This window comes from Cydia splendana, chromosome 8 (assembly GCF_910591565.1).
Source record: "Cydia splendana chromosome 8, ilCydSple1.2, whole genome shotgun sequence".
In the NCBI taxonomy this organism is placed as follows: Eukaryota; Metazoa; Arthropoda; class Insecta; order Lepidoptera; family Tortricidae; genus Cydia; species Cydia splendana.
Window position 1 is genome coordinate 12,930,320 of NC_085967.1, and position 21,269 is coordinate 12,951,588.

General features: G+C 36.0%; 2 long non-coding RNA genes across 2 annotated transcripts in view; one reads left to right on the plus strand and one right to left on the minus strand.

Annotated features, from left to right (window-relative positions):
- Positions 1–527: 527 nt before the first annotated feature.
- LOC134793182 (uncharacterized) lies at positions 528–2,230 on the plus strand. Its single transcript, XR_010144497.1, has 2 exons — positions 528–879; positions 1,789–2,230. It is a non-coding gene; the product is annotated as an uncharacterized LOC134793182 (long non-coding RNA).
- Positions 2,231–2,942: 712 nt separating this feature from the next.
- The window catches only part of LOC134793184 (uncharacterized), a 266,846-nt gene continuing 248,519 nt past the window's right edge, over positions 2,943–21,269 (minus strand). The window contains exons 2-3 of the long non-coding RNA XR_010144499.1: positions 3,343–3,618; positions 2,943–2,969 (exon numbers count right to left, since the gene is read on the minus strand). This is a non-coding gene — a long non-coding RNA (uncharacterized LOC134793184). The remainder of the gene's footprint in view (positions 2,970–3,342; positions 3,619–21,269) is intronic.

Genomic DNA, 21,269 nt, shown 5'->3' on the forward strand with positions numbered 1-21,269 from the left:
ACGTCATTTTAAAAACATATATGACATAATGTTAACATACTAGACAGACAATTTATCAACAAAATTCTTCACATTTTAACCTTATTAAAATTTTATTTATGAAGACACAAAAATAAAATGATTTATGTTGTTCACATAATTTCAGCAAGAAAATTCTTAGTTTCAACCAGTTTTGTCGCTATTCTAAGAGCTATCACGTGCTTTGAAAGTTAATTCAATGATACTTGTATATCATCAAGAAATTGAAATCAAGACTCGACCTGCAGTCTCAGCGAGTTTTTGTGGCTATATTATCAGTTGAAAGAACGATATTTAAAGCCAATACTATCGCAGTGGTCTGGTTTACGAGTACCTATATTGGTTTCATGTGACGATTTTTATATAAATGTATCTATCAAATAACAACGTGTTTTTATTTCATTCATATTCGGTGCTTCTACTTCTATGAAATTATGACGTATAAATAACACTTACGCTGCGAGGGCTATCAAATCCGCTGCAGACTTTTATTGGTGCGACTATATCAGCGTGGCTTTGGCGTTTGGACATTTTTGTAATGCTTTGTAATAAGGTAGGTGAGGTATCTATATCCCTAATTGTAATAACCTTTTTTGAATGAATTACAATTTAATTATTTAAATAATAAAGTGGTCTACAAAAATACACATCCGCTCAGTCCGCTAAAATAATTTAAGTGCTCTACATAATATTAAGTAGGTATATTTAAGATTAACAATCAGTAAAGATCATTAATTACGCTCAAATGCTTATGTTTCAGTACAAATTGGGTGAGATATTTCCGACATAAAACCTAAAGGTAAAAGTACAATTTGCTAAGTACGTAAACTGTCAATCTACATTAATTATAATTAGAGATGGGTAGTGAGTAAATACTCACGGGTAAATACCGAGTAAATACTCAGTATTTACTCAATATACCCGTATTTACTCGTTTATACCCAAATTGGTGGGTATAAACTATTTAGAGAGCTGAAAGGGGCATATAAATTTGAAATATAGGTGTATTTTGTAAGCCGCTACTGGATTAAGTACTCAAAATTGTAAGAAATTTATTTTTAAGAGGGGCACTCCATACATGTAATTAATTGTCACAAAAAAAAAATCTGAAATTACCAACGTGTCGCACATCATTAAATGGGTCTTTAAAAATAACTGGAATGTTTCTAAGAACTTTTTTGGATAAATTGAATATTTTTGGAAAAAAACCGTTTCGAAAGGCCAAAATAATGTTTATCTCTCTATAACTTTCAAACCAAAGCTGAGAAAAAATATGAAAACATGTCGGGAGATTAGCCGTATAATAGAATACAAAAAACAATATTTTGAACATGATCGGTTGAGCCATTTTTGAGTTTTCTTTAAAAAACCCTTAATAAAAGGTCGTAAGTGCCGCGTAAACACGCACTTTAGCGCGACATGCAGTTATCTAGAACATCGATAGAATTTAAGTACCATATTTTTAAAGTAAATACCTTCTTATTTAAAACAAAATTGTTAACTATGCATTATCACAGTTTGCCTCTCACTGATAATTATCTTTTTTTTCAGAAATTAAGCGTCCTATATGCTTTTTATTTTATAGATATTGTTAATACACTTTAGCACTCTTCAATGAAAAACAACTTACTTCTAAAATTTCACTTTTTTAATATTTTATAAGCAATCGTTTTTACCCACCTAAATGAGTAAATACGGGTATTTATCGGGTGCTTTGAGTAAATACTCAGTATTTACTCACCCCTACCCATCTCTAATTATAATAGATAGACTCTTAGAAGTCAGCCTACTGAAGATTATGAACAACATATAGGTACCTACTTTCTTAATAAAATACAATTTGGTTTTCTATGACTTATGTAGGCCTTATTTTACTATAGACCATTTTAAATTGAAGATGAAATTAATTCATGATAAAAGGTAATAAGGCCCGGTAATATTCTCTGTTATTATTGAACTTGTACTATGACTAAGAAGGCCCACTGTCAGTGCAAGTAACAAGGCCCGGTTCCGAACCAACATGGTATGGTTTTTTTTATAAAACGTGTATTTTTCAAAAGCGCCGGAATATTTTTATAACTATTTTGGTATATGAAGAAACATGAACAAATGAGAAACCTATATTGAAATGAATTGGTAATAATATCCTGATTATTTATAAAACTATTTCAGTTAAAATAAAGGTGGGCCTTATATGCCTCACCTGACCTTATTCGTTCACATTTAGATCTTATACCTATATTTGGTCACTTTGGCCGTCACTATCTATTTGATGCCGATTGTAATAACAATTAAAAGTACAGCTCATATGTACTTTTACCTGTACTTAAACTTAAGCATTTGAGCGGAATTAATGGATGTTCACTGATTATTAACATTACGTGTTAAAGAACCGTGTCCCGATTTGGGCCATGGTGCGTCCATTAATGAATCGCATACTAACGGATAGAGGTTTACGAGGACATTAACGGAAAAATAGTTTAATTGTTAATTGAAGTGGGCATATGATTATAGGCAACCCAATACTGGTGGCTTAATTGCCGTTTATAAATCTGAAGATTCTTCATGGATACTGTCAAATCTTATAAAATATGTCTCCCATTTCTGTTCATGGAGGTTTTATTAGTTGTGTTAGATGCTTTGCATACCGTTATTACCAAATAATGGGCTGATATGGCCCGGTAGCAACGAGATCGTACCGTGTACCAAAAAGAAGGGAAGAGGGGAAATGGTCGGCTCCCCAGGTCCAATCTATGCTATATTTCTTCATGCTCTTAGCAACTAGGGTAAGTTATATATCATCTTTGTATAAGTTAGGGACGAGGAATACAGTTTTTAAATAATCGTAATACCTTTTCATACAAATAAACTGATATTTGCACAATAAATGAAAATTATATGTATTTTTTGGGACAATTTTGGCCTTTACAATCACAGTGTGGCGATTTGTACTAAATAAAAAACCGGGCAAGTGCGAGTCGGACTCGCGCACGAAGGGTTCCGTACCATAATGCAAAAAACCGCAAAAAAAAAAACGGTCACCCATCTAAGTACTGACCCCGCCCGACGCGCGATCTTGCTTAACTTCGGTCAAAAATCACGTTTGTTGTATGGGAGCCCCACTTAAATCTTTATTTTATTCTGTTTTTAGTATTTGTTGTTATAGCGGCAACAGAAATACATCATCTGTGAAAATTTCAACTGTCTAGCTATCACGGTTCGTGAGATACAGCCTGGTGACAGACAGACGGACGGACGGACGGACGGACGGACGGACGGACAGCGGAGTCTTAGTAATAGGGTCCCGTTTTACCCTTTGGGTACGGAACTCTAAAAATTGTAAAATTTTGCTCATTTATTCCTCATTCTAAAAAGTATCACTTTAAAATAGGCACTCATATATTTTTTGTGAATAATAATTAGTAGCGCGTGGCGGTGATGATTTCTATTTAAATTTAATTATGGCCAAAGTCAAACATTAAAAATTAAAAAAAAACTGAATCTGGCATTTGAAAAGTGTGAATACAATGTTTTAATATTTTACAGATAAATTACAGGCGATAGTTTTACAAATAAAATGGGTTTCTGCCACCAGTGCCACTTTTGCTAACAAGGTATGCCCACCAAATACGCTCATAAGAACGATATATTCTATCGATATAGGCTATGAACTATCTAATGATGTAAAGGGTATAATCGTTAAGTGTAGCCAGGCTATAATTCCGTAAATATAACGGAATACTATCTAATATCGGAATAATATCAGAAAACTTCAAATTGATACCGAAAGTGCGTTACCCAATGACAAAAATTACATTAATAGCTTTTTTTAAATAAAAGCAGAAATATCCCAAACATTAACTTCAAACCCTCCCATACATTTAGTACGACGACTCACCCCTCAAAGAACGTCGGTGTCGTAAGAGATAAAACTGCTTGAGATTAATTATTTGTGATGATAAACTGTAATAAAATATTAAAACTACCGTTTATGAAATAATAAATCTAACATTTATTTTTTAACTAATTAAGCCCTTCTTGTGTGATACGTTGACGGGTCCTCTTAAATATTTCTAAATGAACTATTCTTAAAATTTGCGGTGTAGTATAAAAATAAATGTCAGATTTATTACTTTCGATACTTTCGATATCAAATTGAAGTTTTCTGATATCTGTTATATTTACGGAATTATAGCCAGACTACGCTTAACGATTACAGCCTGTATAAGTTACTTCGGGACGCGTCATGGTCCAGGACCCATACTATCCGGGGCACAGTTCTTTAATATTATGTAGGGCCTTATCTTTATATCTTTAATATTAAAAGGCCCTCTGTCAGTGCGGGTGACAAGGCCTGGTCCCGGGCCTTATTGAACGTATCAGATGAAATAGTAAATTTAAATATTTTAATATAGGTAATTATGAGTTATTTGATTTCCCGATAAGTTTTAAGTAAGCATCACTTCCTGACTTACAAATGAAATGAAATGAAATGAAATATTTTTTTTATTTCGAACATATGGTCCATATAAAGGGTTAGGTATTACAATAACTTATATCTATAGTTAGTATTATAATTAAGACGAAACAAACAAACAAAACAAAACATTTATAGCTTTCGCGGCGGAACAGCAACAGGTGAGTGTAGCTGCACACACCGCTTGACCAGGGGCGAGTCCCAACGCTGCGCCAGCGTACTTAGGATACTGTTCGTGCTGCTTCGGCTGCGATTGAGGAGTGACGCGCATCGCTTCCTCATGATGGCGAAAAAACAGTCTGTTTGCGCCTCAGCAAACATTGCTGAGGCGCTACAATACCGCGGCAGCCTAAACAGCATCCTAAATGCGTCATTGTACTGGACTCTCAGAGCGCTATACGCCCGCTGCGTAAAATTAGCCCACAGACCGCACGTGTAGAAAGTTTGACAAAAAGCTTTGAACAAAATTAACTTTACTTCTTTACTGCCACGTGCGAACCTGCGGGATAACATGTTACAGCGGACACACAGCGCTCGGCGCTCCCGCTCGATGTCCTCGTTGTCAGACAGTGTGTCCGTGACCCAGTGGCCCAGGTACTTAAATTTGTCCACTCTCTTTAACGGAGTTCCGCAAAGCTTAGCCTCCTGCATTCGGTAACTTTTATTGCCTGATTTAAATTGCAAGAGCTCGCTTTTAGACGCATTGTACCTGAGCCCATGGGCCTCAGCATACCCTTCGCAAATACCTAACAGTTTTATAAGACCACCCATCGAGGGGCTCAGCAGCACCATGTCATCAGCATAGCTTAGGTTATTGACACATACGTGTTCTATGTGACATCCAACACAAGCGCTGCTGAGCTCCTCGATGAGGCCATTCATATATAGATTGAACAATGTAGGAGAGCTCAATCCCCCCTGTCTGACCCCGCAGTGCATCACGTACTCCTCGGACTAGGCGCCCGCCCACTTAACACTGTTTTTTTGGTTACCATACCAATGCTGAAGCAGTGAGATGACGTCACGGGGGACCGTCGTGTCCTTGAGTAATTTCCTCCATAATAGGTCGTAAGACACCATGTCAAACGCTTTTGACAAATCCAAAAAACAGGCAAATACCGGCGTCTCACGTGACGTATAGTAATGGACGGTCTGCTTAAGACATAGGATTGCGCTTTCAGTCGATAAACCCGGCCTAAATCCGAATTGAGCATCATGTAGTTTAATATTTTGTCCTAAAATGTCATCAAGCAAACCTGGACGGTTTCCTGGACACCTTGGCCACAACCGTGGCGAGCGATATCGGCCTGTAATTGGATATGTCAGAAGCGTCCCCTGTTTTATTTTTTATGACAGGCACAACAATTGTTTTCACAAGTTCCTCGGGTAAGTAACTATGACTAATACATAAGTTATAGAACATTGACAAGACTACTGGTAAGTGCACACCCGCATGCTTGAGATGCTCAATACTGAGGCCGTCATGTCCTGGCGATTTCCCCCTATGCATCTTACTAATTTTACCAGCGACCTGCTTGGCCGAAAATCTAACGAGCTGGGTACCGACTTCAGCCTCAGCATCAAGCACCCCAAGCGCTTGGCGTGTGAATCCAGCTGTGAAGTGTTGCTGGAAAGCATTAGCGATGGCAGACGGTTCTGAATAGTTGGCGACACTTACAGGAAGGCTAGCCCTAGAATTCAATTTAGCGGTGTTTTTCCAGAATTTTCCAAAGTTCCGATTAGAATAATTTTTAGCAATAATATCCATCTTTATATCATGCTCATGTTTCTGACAGTACTTTAACTTGTTTTTAAAAACTTTTTTAGTTTCACGCATCTTATTGTAGACATAGCCAGCAGCCGGTTTACCATAAGTTACCCACCACTGAAACCAAAACCGAGCCTCCCGGTGAGCTTCACCAACGTGTAAATTCCAGCCTGTTATGTACCTATTCTTTCCACGCTTAACACACTTATAGGACTGTTTCGCGGATAATTTTAGTATAGATATTATATTATTATACAGATCTCTTAACTTATTTTTATGATCGGTATTTGAACACATCCTATCTGCGCAAACCGAGAATTCGGTAGGAAAGTTAATATCCTTAAGTTTATTCGTACAACAATTCGTATATTTTTCCACTTGTACCGAGTCCCGTTCACCCCATTGCACCTTATCAAAGGAACTCGAATGATTAATTTGAACTTTTGCCTTAATCAGCTTAAAATCACATTCCAATAACAAAGGGTAGTGGTCGGACCAATAAACATTGTATAGCACTGCCGCACTAACAACCGTGGTTCGCGCGGCACTCGTCACCACACAGTGGTCAAGCCATCTTCTAGATCCGTGGGCATCACTGACAAAAGTGTAGGTATCACTCGGTAACATATCCATATCTACACATGACAGGTACTGTTCGGAGCAAAAGCTTAAAAGTTCACGTGAGAACAACTCACCCGGGTGCGCGTTGAAGTCCCCAAGCACGAAGACGGATTCCACATCGTTACTTTCCACAATCGACTGAATTTCACCCAAACATTCCGTAAATTCACTTACGTTATCCGCGCAGTCAGTCGGCATATATACCGACATAACAATCACCGACCTATCATTGAGTACTATCTTGATAGCCACTAGCCGCACACTATTGCACTGAATGACCGAGACACACGGAAACAACGACTTCCGCCACAGTAACGCAACGCCACCGTGTGGTCGCCCTCGAAGCATAAGTGTAGTACGAAAGTATAAGTGTAGTACGATCAGCCAAGAAAGTGGTTTACCACTTTTCGACTCTATTATCTGATTGATAGAGTCTAAAAGTGGTAAACCACTTTCTTGGCTGACTGCACCTGAATTTTTTAGATGTTTTTAAAGCCTTATTACCAATAGAGCTTTAAAAAGTGAAATATAATAAGCGCCTTTAGTTGTAAAAAATATGTTACAAGACCTATAACTAATGAAGGGATAATTTTAGATATAGTCCACTTTTTTCGAGTAGGTAAAATAGACGATTTCTTATATCTTTAATAAAAAAACTCCTAGGTTTAATTCGGTCTATGTTTACAAACCGCATACCATCGCCCACCACCACACTGTTAACTGACAGTTCGTAAACCTTATTACAAAAGGCATAAGGTCCACCGATGGACAGTTAAGAGCGTCGCCGTTTGTACCTATCTTAATACAAAAGTCAACAACGAAAATAATTAATTACCTAATACGTCACATACCTATGACATGACATGAACTTACAAGGAAAGTTTTGACAGTTTGAATTCCTCAAAGGAGGTCAGTAGTTAACACTAAACTCGAAACAGCACCTTTAAAAAAACATTAGGGGTCACTGACCTGTCCCAGTAAATTGAGGTAGTGTGCGTGAGCTGCGTTTGTGTGTGAAATGGGGTAATTTGACAGAATCTGAAAATTTACCCTCCTCTACGCCCTCTTAAGTAACCCTTGGGATCAGGCTACATTAAAAGAATGTACGAGTATTATATATACCTATATATACATTATTTTAATGGTACCATGGTAAAAATGCGAATTAAGATACCTTACTTTCTTCCTTCCTTTTAAATTTTCGAGAATCCGAATAATAGCCAATGAGTGTATTCGTGTCAGTACACATTACAATATACACGATACATTGAAATAGTACCTACCTATTCTAAGAACTCTATTAGCTACACATCATCCCAAGGTTTATTTATATTTTATCAAGATACTAACAAGAAAACTAAAAAAGAGAAAAAAGAAAAAAAAAAAGTTGGCCCAAAGGCCTTTTAAAATGTATGGACTTATAAATGGAAGGTTTATAGTTATGTATATACATATTTTGAGCTCCGTTTCCGTGACATTCGAGTGTGGGTAGGTGATAAACTACGGCCTGTGGATAAAGGTCTCTGCTCACTACACCGTATCATACCATGACCATGCTGTGAACGTATCAGGCACGGAAGGTAACGCGATACGTACTATTATGCCCACTAGACCGTGTCCACATTGTTTCATATCCGTACATAACGGGTTTAGTGCCCGTAGTAACCGCGTATCATCCCCATAGCATCCGCCTATTATCCCCGTAGCATCCACGTTTCATCCCCTTAGTACCCGCGTTTTATTCGTGAGAGCAAGACTCGTCAGAAAGAGCGAGCGAATAGTTATCAGATTGGCAAGAGCGAGCAAGAAATATAACAACGCGTTTACAACGGTCACCATAAGCGGTTATAACCCGTATGCTCACCGTTTCGCCGCCTGCACGCACCGTTCTGGCAACGTTGCGTGCCTAGAGATGGGTAGGGGTGAGTAAATACTGAGTATTTACTCGGTATTTACTCAAAGCACCCGATAAATACCCGTATTTACTCATTTAGGTGGGTAAAAACGATTGCTTATAAAATATTAAAAAAGTGAAATTTTAGAAGTAAATTGTTTTTCATTGAAGAGTGCTAAAGTGTATTAACAATATCTATAAAATAAAAAGCATATAGGACGCTTAATTTCTGAAAAAAAAAAGATAATTATCCGTGAGAGGCAAACTGTGATAATGCATAGTTAACAATTTTGTTTTAAATAAGAAGGTATTTACTTTAAAAATATGGTACTTAAATTCTATCGATGTTCTAGTTGTATATGTCGCGCAAAAGTGCGTGTTTACGCGGCACTTACGACCTTTTATTAAGGGTTTTTTAAAGAAAACTCAAAAATGGCTCAACCGATCATGTTCAAAATATTGTTTTTTGTATTCTATTATACGGCTAATCTCCCGACATGTTTTCATATTTTTTCTGAGCTTTGGTTTGAAAGTTATAGAGAGATAAACATTATTTTGGCCTTTCGAAACGGTTTTTTTCCAAAAATATTCAATTTATCCAAAAAAGTTCTTAGAAGCATTCCAGTTATTTTTAAAGACCCATTTAATGATGTGCGACACGTTGGTGATTTTTGATTTTTTTTTGTGACAATTAGTTACATGTATGGAGTGCCCCTCTTAAAAATAAATTTCTTACAATTTTGAGTACTTAATCCAGTAGCGGCTTACAAAATACACCTATATTTCAAATTTATATGCCCCTTTCAGCTCTCTAAATAGTTTATACCCACCAATTTGGGTATAAACGAGTAAATACGGGTATATTGAGTAAATACTGAGTATTTACTCGGTATTTACCCGTGAGTATTTACTCACTACCCATCTCTATGCGTGCCATGCACGGAGGGTTTCGGCACCGGCAAAATATCCTCGCCGACAATTTTTGACGGTCCGTGCATGGCACTAGGGATTGCAGAACCGGTACTGTTTAAAAGAACCGGGATTTTCGGTACCTGGCAAAAATGGTACCGGGATTTCCCGGTATTTTCGGTACTTTCGGGACTGCCTTCAAAAATCAGTTTTTACCTTAGTTTTCGGTAAAATATCATGATCATTGATCATGAATCTTTCTCTAAACATTAGTACAGTATAAAAAGTACCATAAGGAAGGTATACACACTTCTTTTTTACGATAATATGTGTCTTCAAGCCACACAATCATACCCTACATTAACTGGACTGCGTCTGCTTACAAAAAAAATTAAAAAATGTAATTTGGTTTAATCTTTGTTGAAAAACATCTGCAAAAACTGAATTGTGGCTCAGGTAATATCATTATAATTTTTTTTTGTGCCGTTTCCTCAAAATTTTTAATTAATCATTTTCCATGCGTTCAAAATGAGCTGTGGCAGGGATATTTTACCTACATGCATATAATAATAGAACTATCAATACGAAGAATCAAGAAGTTGTTGCAGCCAGAATTAAGAATTTACCAAGGAGAGGGCATGTCTCTATAATATTTTAATTCATTTCTAAATGTCATTCTGATTATCAATTTCTTATACCGTATTCGAATTAAAAGGAATATTTTATTAATTCCACAATTCACTCTGGTTTTTGCTCGTATTTAGTATACAAATAACTACTTATATAATTATTCGTATACAATTATTTATCGTAGAAACACTCGTATAGTTTCAAAATACGCAATTTTATATTGTTGGCATTGTCAAACCCATTGACAATTTTTGTTTTGCTTTAATATGTGGTCAGCCGTAAAACTATTAGCGTCAGCCTTGGATTAATACAATATATTTCTTTAAAAAACATGATATTTCATGCTAAGTAACAGAAAACAGTCAAATATTGTACCGGAAATATTAGTCCCGAAAATCCCGAAAGTACCGGGAATTTAATATCCCGGGGCTTTGCTTGGCTCTAAATCCCAGGAATTCCCGGTACATTCGGTTTCGGTATTTCCCGGGAGCAAACCCTACATGGCACGCGACGGGTATGGTCGGTGACGGAACGGGCTAGTGGGCATAGTCTCATACTTTTTAATACAAAGAATATTTTTTTGCCTGACACGTTCCTGTTACGGTCATGGTATGATACGGTGTAGTGGGCAGAGACCTTTATAGACGGTCAGGGATTTGGCGGCACATCGAGCCTTTCACTGTCTCCCCGAGATTGCTTATAAATCATGTTTCGGATTCATCCAATCACGGTACCAAAGCCAGAGGGCGTACGGCCTACAGATAGAACATTGAAAATGGAAATTTCGTTATCTGCTTCTCTATCTTTCAAATAAGCAAGAGCGATAGAGAGACAGATATCGAAATTTCAATTTACGTTGTTCCCAGTAGGCCCTCAGGCCAGATACTAACTTCGGGTTATTGTTTGCTAATTTGACAATGCGATGATTGATAAGGATGGTCGTATGTTACGTTACGTTAGATATACCTGATAATCCATCAAAATATATTACGAACACAGAACTAGTAATAATATTTTCTGTGATTACGAATGTACTCAGCAGAGCCGTCTGCTAATGGAATCATAATTCCTGATATAAAGGAAAATAGAAAAATTCATATTCTCTGTCGAGTTTTGATTTCTCTCAGAGCAGGTTGTTCGGTTGTTCCAAAGCCACGCTTTCAAAATTTTCAAGTCTCGCTACATTCCAAAAACCTACCTTACTCAGAAGGTGAATTGAAGTATTAGGAAATAAGATGCGTTGGAATTTCTAATGCTATAAGTATATGTATGGCTGCTATTTCTGAGAACTCCGCAACCTCATAAGCAATAATAATAAGTTTACTTCCAAACAGTTCTTATTAGTTAAATAAGGTCAACAAACACCATAGATGCTAACTAATTAGGTCTAAAGTTTTTTTATTATGCAAGCCACAAGCGGTATTGTTAGTGATAAAAACCAAAAGTAAACTCGTACTTTAGTCTGTTTATTTATTTAAATGAGTTACTTAGGAGTGAACACGATCCGGCAGCAGTAGTTTGTAATTAAATTGAAATATACTTGACGCGCTTGCTTACCGAGTCTTTCCGCACATTACACGGGTTGTCTACGTCGTTAACGAGAAATTTTGAAGTTAACTTGAATTAGCACCTAAAGAGGAATAGGTATGCAGATAAGCAATTAGATGAAAGAGCGAGCGATTAACGTATTTATTGTTTCAGTTTGGAGGAATTATTCGATTCACAAACTTATCAGGGTGCGTAACATGACTCATTAATTACAACTTGACACACAAAAATCGGCGTAGGTACCTTCGACATCAGAGGCCAGGATTTCTTACTTTGAAGCGTCTGTTGCTGAGTGGTCGGGTCGGTAAGCGGAATGAAAAACAGCCTGTCAGGTGGTTGTCACGCGCGGCCAGAGGGCCTACCGCGAAGCACGTTCGACGTGTTGCCTCCCTGTCACACTTACGTACAAATTTACAAGTGGAACAGAGAAGCAACACGTCGAACGTGGTTCGCGGTAGGCCCTCAGCTCTCCGATACCGATGCCGCGATAGGTACGAAAACCGGGACCAACAAAATGTTATGAAATATGCCAGCCAAATTTGGCAAAATTTATGGTATGACATTTCAACGTCAGTTAGATTGATGTTTTGGTATTTGTATTCGTACTTTCCAACATGACTGTAATATCTGTTGGTGTTTGTATATCCTGAACATTTGTTTCCTCCATTTTAGTGAAAATAAGGAATGATTTACTTAAGAAACATAATACACCGGTCAAATCTTACAAAAAAATCTCCTAAAAAAACAATGCGTGATGTAGTTCTGTATTTTTTGTATGTTGTTAGGAGTCCTTGGAGGAATCTGAAACTATGTTTTGCAAGCAAAAAAAATTTGTGCTCTCTGCGTAATTTGTGAAAAACTGCAAAAATTTCGGACTTTTTTCAGATTTTACAGTTTTATTATAAAACTATGGGTTTTTGGTCAAAACTTGCTATATAATGTTGAAAGTATATTAAATTTGTAACAATTTAAGCCCATAAACAGCGTCATATGTCAAATACAGTGAAACCTGGTTAATTGGCACCTGGATAAATGAAAAACCTCAATAATTGCAACCAAAAGTCCGGTCCCGGTCCCTTGAGACCAAAAGGCCTCTATAATTAAAATTTTGGAACCTCTATAATTGCAATTTAGATTTTAGTGCTTTTCGTAATTTTGCCTCTGTAATTGACCACATCGCAACTAAGACCTCTATAATTGACACTGTGTTAAAAAAAATCCGTTATTTTTCCTCTTCTTTTTACCTCTATTATTGAAATGAGTCTTACTTATTACCTCTGTAATTGAAGTAATGTAGTTGTAGACAGCAGAAACAATATTTTAATAGCAGTGATCATTTTATTTTTATCTTCATCCAGAATTCAATTTATTTATTGGGTATCTATCACAGCCTGTAGTAGGTGAAATAGTTTTGATTAAATCAGAAACAAAGTAAAGTATGTATGCTTTTTACATTCTAATAAAACTTTCTTCTACAATTCAAGGGAATTTTTTTAACCCAAATGATAAGAAAATAAAGTAGTAATTAATGTAGTGTAAAAGTGCAAGTATAGACAGAAGCAATATATAGACCAGAAACCCAGAACGTAAGCGTGTAAATCTACTTTCAATGGTTATTTGCACCTCCATAAAAGAAATTTGTCAGAACGCAACCTCTATTAATGAAAACCTCTATAATTGACACAACGATTTTTTGAACCTCGTTAATTGACACGACCTGCTTAAATGAAAAACCTGGTTAATTGACAAAAAATGGCCGGTCCCTTGAGATTGCAATTATCCAGGTTCCACTGCAGTTCTTGAGATATGGGGCTTTAAAAAAGGGTATTTTTTTCCTTGGAATGAAATTTTTCGTATTTCCTATATTTTAAGACAAATATCGGCACAACCGCTAATGCTATGAGATATATTACAATAAATAAAGTTGTAGAAAATTTAATTACCTTTCATTTAAGTGCTAGAAAAAGTCAGTAAGCCTTACAGTTCTCTAGTTATCGTAAAAAAATGAAATTGCTATAATAGGGAAGGCAACTAAATATATTGTTTAAGGCATTGTCAAAATCCCTTCAAGAGGCAGTACCATCGTCGAGAACGCAATTTACGATTATCTTTTACCGGTTTTCCCCGATAGCAGCAGAGCAATGTCAGAGATCAACCATTTTTAAAATGCACTCACCTCTTAAGCACTCCATTAATTCAGTAATTAAATCAAGATACCTACCATCTGTAGTTTGGCTTGTTTCTCGGCCCCACTTTTTGGTTGTAGGCATAGATCCCACGATACCGATTCTGATTTAACAATTTGTTATGGTTTTGAATTTGTTTTGATACGACCTTGACGATAGTTCACGGTAATTGGCGTGGTGTTGGTGAAACACACTGAAATTACTAGAAGTCATGTCATTAGTATCTAGCTCGCGCTCGCTTATTGGTGCTCTTGAGTGTACTCTGAGTCGTAGTAATACAAGATCACGATAAAATCCTAACCATAACGTATTGATACATCAAAATCAGCTACCATTACCCGCTGTAGGTATACGTTTGTGTTATAATCCACGGGTTTTAACTAGCAATATCCTATTACTACTAGTCTTTACTAGATAGGTGTATAAATTGACAAACCAAATCATTAATAGAAGAAGAACTGAACGAAACACGTAGGTAAGTATAGATAAGTGTGAGTTAACATGATGTGCCGAGCCGGGCGGATTGCATACATTTGTTTCTTATCGGAGAGCTTACTTATACCGGTTTCTATAGCCCTTGACTCGCGTAAAAGCGATATTAATAATAAACTACAGCATCATGTTGAGTAACTGGCGTGAATTACATTGGTGTGATTGGCGTTGGGCGAGCTTTTATAAGATAATTATAGAGAATATTTATTAAGTTAAGATTAAAAACCCGTTTTTAACCCCTAAATCGGATAAATTTCCGAATATTTTCAGTTAAATGCCTATATCTACAATCCGAAAAAAGATTGACTTGTATGACTTATATCGTGGTTTCATAAAACCACACAATAACTTTTTTTCTATTGAGAAATTGAATTGATTGAGAAAGTGATCTTGTATTACCACGACTCAGAGTACACTCAAGAGCACCAATAAGCGAGCGTGAGCTAGATACTAATGACATGACTTCCAGTAATTTCAGTGTGTTTCACCAACACCACGCCAATTACCGTAAACTATCGTCAAGGTCGTATCAAAACAAGTTCAAAACCATAACAAATTGTTAAATCGGAATCGGCATCGTGGGATCTATGGCTACAACCAAAAAGTGGGGCCGAGAAACAAGCCAAACTACAGATTGTATCTTGATTTCATAACTGAATGAGTGAAGTGCTTAAGATGTTGATCTCTGACATTGCTCTGCTGCTATCGGGAAAAACCGGTAAAAGCTAATCGTAGATTGCGTTCTCGTCGATGGTACTGCCTTTTGTAGGGATTTTGACAATGCATTAAACAATACATTAGTTGCCTACCCCATTATAGCAATTTCATTTTTTTACGATAACTAGAGAACTGTAAGACTTACTGACCCTTTCTTGCACTTAAATGAAAGGTGATTAAATTTGCTACAACTTTGTTTATTGCAATATACCTCATAGTATAAGCGTTTGTGCCGATATTTGTATTAAAATATAGGAAAAACGAAAAATTTCATTCATGGAAAAAAAATACCCTTTTTTTAAAGCCCCATATCTCAAGAACTATTTAACATACGGCGCTGATTATGGGCTTAAATTGTTCCAAATTTAATATACTTTCAACATTACATAACACGTTTTGACCAAAAACCCAAAGTTTTATGATAAAACTGGAAAATCTGAAAAAAGTCCGAAATTTTTGCAGTTTTTCCCAAATTAGGGGCTATTCATAAATTACGTCATTTCAAATTAGGGGGGGGGGGTCTGGACATCGGATGACGGTAGCATGAAGTAGGAGGAAATGGGGTCATTTGAAGCATGATTTTTGGATGATTATAGGGGGGGGGGGTCCAAAATCGTCAAAAATCGATGACGTAATTTATGGACAGCCCCTTACGCAGAGAGCACAACTTTTTTTTGCTTGCAAAACATAGTCTCATATTCCTCCAAGGACTCCAAACAATACACAAAAAATACAGAACTACATCACGCATTGTTTTTTTATTGTAAGATTTGACTGATCTATAATGTGCGAGCAAAAGACGGCTTCTCGGGCAGCTTGATAGGAAACTGGGCCTACCACGAAAACCGAAATTCGCAAATTGCGGGGATCTTTCTCTTTTACTCGAATGAAGGCGTAATGAGAGTGACAGAGAAAGATGCCCGCAATTTGCGGACTTCGATTTTCGCGGTTATAGCCCTGGGTTAGGATACTCCTTGTAGCGATCTCACTCCTGAAGATATGATATCGATGGCATACGAGTATAGTCGAGAAATAGGGACTGGTACCGACGTGACGTAGTGGCCGAGGGGTTCATTGCGTTAGCCGCGGTAGCTAGCTGTAGACGCCGGTTCGAATCCTGCCTCTTGCACTGGAGGGCTTCATCTATTTCAGTTTATAATTTATATACATATCTATAGTAGTGTGAATGCTTTAAAAATCAAAATATTTAATTAGTTCCCAAAGTTGTACAAGTACCTATATTTATAGTTGAATAGGTACTTATTTAAAAGCGTATACAATAGTAGATTGTTAACCAAGGGATGAAATGATGCCTTTTACCCGAGTTAAACTACTTTTCATCTCGAATACATAAAATGCATGTGTTTTTTTTAAAACATGACCAAGTATACATTTTTATAGTATTTTTAAAGGGTATTTTCAATTGACAATTTAGGCAAAAGTATCGTTACCTATTTACGGAATGGGGGGTCAAATATCAGAATGGAAATTGTATAACAAATCCATTTATACCCAAATTTGAATTGCTTATCGTAAAAAAAAAATCGTACTTGAACCTAAAATGCTCTAGTGCCGAAACGTATCATTTTAGAATAACAATGACCCGAGAAATGAAAAATATGAACAAGGACTACTTAATTACTTAACTTTATAATAATAACTTTACATAAGTGAAACTGTATTTAATAAATTCGGTAACGTACTCGTAATTAGCAGTTACCTTCAATTACAGGTAATCTGAGAGCCACAATAGGTCTACATTGTTAGTGCTTTTAATCGCTCGCAATTATTAATAATGAGAGCTTTCCGTGCAAACGCCACATCACGTAACATCGAAGTTGCTATATATAGGTATATTATTGCCTATATGCCTAGGTATATGCCATAATTTTGAATGGCACAGGATTTATTTAGTTATTAACTATCAAACATATTTAGCATAATTGCAAATACATATAAAAATAATGATGTTTTATTGTGACCTCATAAAATAGTAGATTGTACAACAAGGGCATAAAGTGACCCATTTTTACCCGAGGCAATTTTTTGGTCTGAGCGAAGCGAAGACCAAAATAGTAGACGAGGGTAAAAATGGACATTTATGCCCTTGTTGTACACTCTGCTTTTCACTTCGATTGCGAGGAAAATAAATTACATTTTTCACGGCAATTTACATCACGAAATTGTCGTAAAGCGAAAGAACATAATACATAACCAATTCCCGCCAACTAACTTTTTAATTATTTTTTTTTAAATTTTCAACATGTGATCAGAGTTTCAGACGCTTGGTTTTCTGCCAAGTCAAACATTTCGGAGCATTTTTGAACAATAATCGACTCCTATTTTATGTGATTTACTAAATTGAATGACAGAAAATACGGATTTCTAATAAATTGTAGCAAAAATAAAATAATATAACAAGTTTTGTCATCTACACAATTTTATTGCTCAGTAAAATTTTGCAATATGTTTTAACTGTTTGGCTGTTGAGACCGATTACCTTAGTCTTAGAAGAAAATTTTACTTTTATGCTCTAGAGCATAAAATGCATAGACCTGTATAATAGGGACAAGACATATTGTTCTATACGTACAATTGCTTATACAAATAGCACCCATTTTGACGGCACAAACATAAATATCTATCTATCTCGTTTTTACTCAGCACTGTCACCCACAGCAAAAAAGGATGACTGTATTTCGGTACGTACATAAAGTGGTTCATGAAAATACGTAAATACCTAATGCGGCCGAAAATCCGCCATGTTTAGCGGCCTAAATGTTATTGTCAGTCAGTTCAGCCGGTACTTGTCCTGTCAAAAAGTCGTGGTGAAAATGATAATTATTAATTATCTTTCAGTATTTTGCTTCTGTGTGAAAATAATTGAAGCCAAATGTGAACAATTACGTCGCGAATATGCCAGTGTGTAGTGTATTAGGGTGCCGCATAAGCAAACACCAAATCAGCCATCTTTAACCTTACACAGGTACGCTATAATTTACATTAAAAATATTGGTTATTGTTAATGTTCCTGGGAATTTTAAGGATGTTTCACATTATAAATAGCAAGGTTCTTATGTGCAGTTATAGATCATGAAGTGATTTGACTTATTTAACTATATTTTTACGCTTAAATAATGTAAACATTTCAGCTAGGGTTGTACTTTATTTATCGACTTTGATATCGATTTATTATGATTGTTTATTTATATTTTCTTATTATATCATGCTACCCCGCTTAAAACCAACTAAATTATCTTAATTAAATAATTAAAACATGTTTTACAGGTTACCAAGAAATGAACATAAAAAGAAAAAGTGGTTGGAGACGGAGACCCTGACCGACTCTCGGGAGCACTCGGGTCCGTGGGGTCGTTACTCCACAAGCTGCCCTGCGGGCTTTTTTTATATTATTATTATAGTTTTTTTTAATGTAATTCGACATTAAGAGACCATATAGGTACATCAATAAGTAATTGTAATATGTTAGTTTGAACTGGTAGTTGCAGTTAGTTGTATTTTATAAAATTGTTGATGTATTGTTATTATTATTGCTTGTATGTAAATTCAATGTTGACGTGTACAAGTGCCCTTTTGGCCTATTTGCTAAATAAATGTTGAAGAAGTTGAAGTTGAAGAGCGGAAGTCATTCCTTATTTTTGTAATTAAATAAATGTTCTGAAGGTGTTTTGTTTTTTTCACCCGTCGCTTGATAGGTTTGAATTTGTATCGCTCTCACTTATAGGTACGGCGCACCAAGGTCGAGGTGCGGTGCGGTAGTGTGTTACGGACTTTAGGGTTAACAACACAACAAAATTGATTGTAATAGAGGCAAAGTCTAAGAAAAACACGTACACTTATTCTGACATCCAAAACAGATGGCGCTGTACTGCGCCATGTGTTTTGTGGTCACTGAGTTGTCAAACGTCAACTTTTGAAAATCAGAGTTACCGCAAAAATCGCAATATATATGGAGTTGAACAGCGTCATCTCGGTTTACCTGTTAAATTCGAAGCACGAAATTGTCTTAGATTTTACACATCTTACTCAATCAAAGTATCTTTTCACATAACAATATACTCATAAAGAATATTTACTTACTTACTATTAAAATATAAATTCCACAAATAATTCATACATATTCATTCATATTTCAAATAAAATGAGCCGAAAACGTTCAAAAGTTATCGATGTATCGATAAAACCTAGTAACAGTAAAAATCTTTTGGGCAGCACTAAAACCGCCATGTTTAGCGGCCGGATGACGTCACACTGGCACGCATTTTTCGCTGACGTTTCACTTCCATAGGTTTCATATTTCAGTGATAAAATGCGATTTTATGTCGTCTACGCACGACATAAAGGTGCACTTTTTGAGCATGAGAAGTGAAAAGACTAATTTTAAAACCCGCACTTCAAACTTCAACAAATATTCAGCAAATAGGCCACAAGGGCACTTTCAAGTTTCAAGTTCTTTTTTTGCATTCATGTAATACATATGGGTATTAAATAACAAATGAGTTGTTTCAAACATGAGCCCTGCAAGGGCATAGCATTATTACTTAACCTAACTTATACCTAATACAAATAAAAATGTAAAATTGTAATCTTATTAGAATACATCTTAAAACTTATCATTTTAAAGTACCACGTCGATAGCAGACGAACATACATGAAGATTGCCTGAGCGTTAACGAGAGGAAATTCCGGAAACATAATTGAAGTTCTATATAGGTTACTGACTACAGTGACTCGTCGTCCTGAAGCATTCTCTGACTAATTATAATAAACCTATCACAGCACTAAGTACTTTGCAAAGCCATTTTCAATTCTTAAACTATATAAAATTTTCAGAAAGGTAGACTTTTTCTTTTTTGAATGAACTCTACATTATGAAACTCCAAGAGTTATTGAAATGGCGTAGGATTATGTGAGTAAAGAAGAGTTGCAAATATTAGCATTTTATATTCTGTACTAGTTTATATTATATAGTATTATTCCAAGCTTAACAACGTAACGGCTTAATAAAACAATATGGCTAATACAGTGTACCAACGTACGATGATTGTAATATTAGTTCTAATGACAGTGCGTAGGGCTGATATATGTTATCTGTGACTCTTAGCTTTTGCCGGTCAACTTGTGAAGTATGGCGGCTAAATGAGAAACTTTTTGTAAAACGAATATTAATTATAAACCTGTCAAGAAGAACATCGTCTTTATATTTGAAAGCAGCATAATAATCCCCAGAACAAGGCTCACAGGGTGGGCTTTCAATTCAGAAGCCGGGATATGTTGGAGCAGCTTGCTTTGAAACCGACGCCCGCTAGTTGGAAAAGACGCTATTTCTATAAATTGGGAGCCAGAGGTCTGATAATTCCAATTATTTTCATCTGTTTTCACCGTGTTTTGGCAGTCAGAGAAGTGATTATTCACTAACAAATCTGGGAGTTGGAGAAAGTGATATCCGTTTAAGGAAAACTAACCTATTTGAACAAACTACACTACTTACTGACGTCCACATAATAAAAGAATAAGATAACATAGCGTGTTTTGTGTCGTGAATGTACTAACAAGAGCATGTTTCATGTGTTTATCTTTTGTTCGTGTGCGTAATTTCTTTTTTTTTGTTATTGAAATGCTTATAGTAACTCCAATAGCTGTAATAGTACCAAGCGATTAATAGTATGTGTTTGGCTTCTCGTGAGCGTATTGATTGTGAATGGAAATCAGTTTTAAGGAAATTCTGGTACATAATTGTTACTTTTGAATTTCACTCTGAATTACTGGTTGTAACTATCATGTTATGTGTATGTGGATTTGTTTTCATATTGTCAGTTTAAACAGTAAAAGTGAAAAATGGGAAGATTCCATGGTTGTAGTAGAAAGTGTGACAGAAAAAGTAAGGAAAAGTCAAGTGCAAGGCAAGGCAGTACTATATCAAATATCAGTATGCACCATAATATAGACAAGTGAGTAGTAGGTCTCTGGATATGGATTGTTGTAATA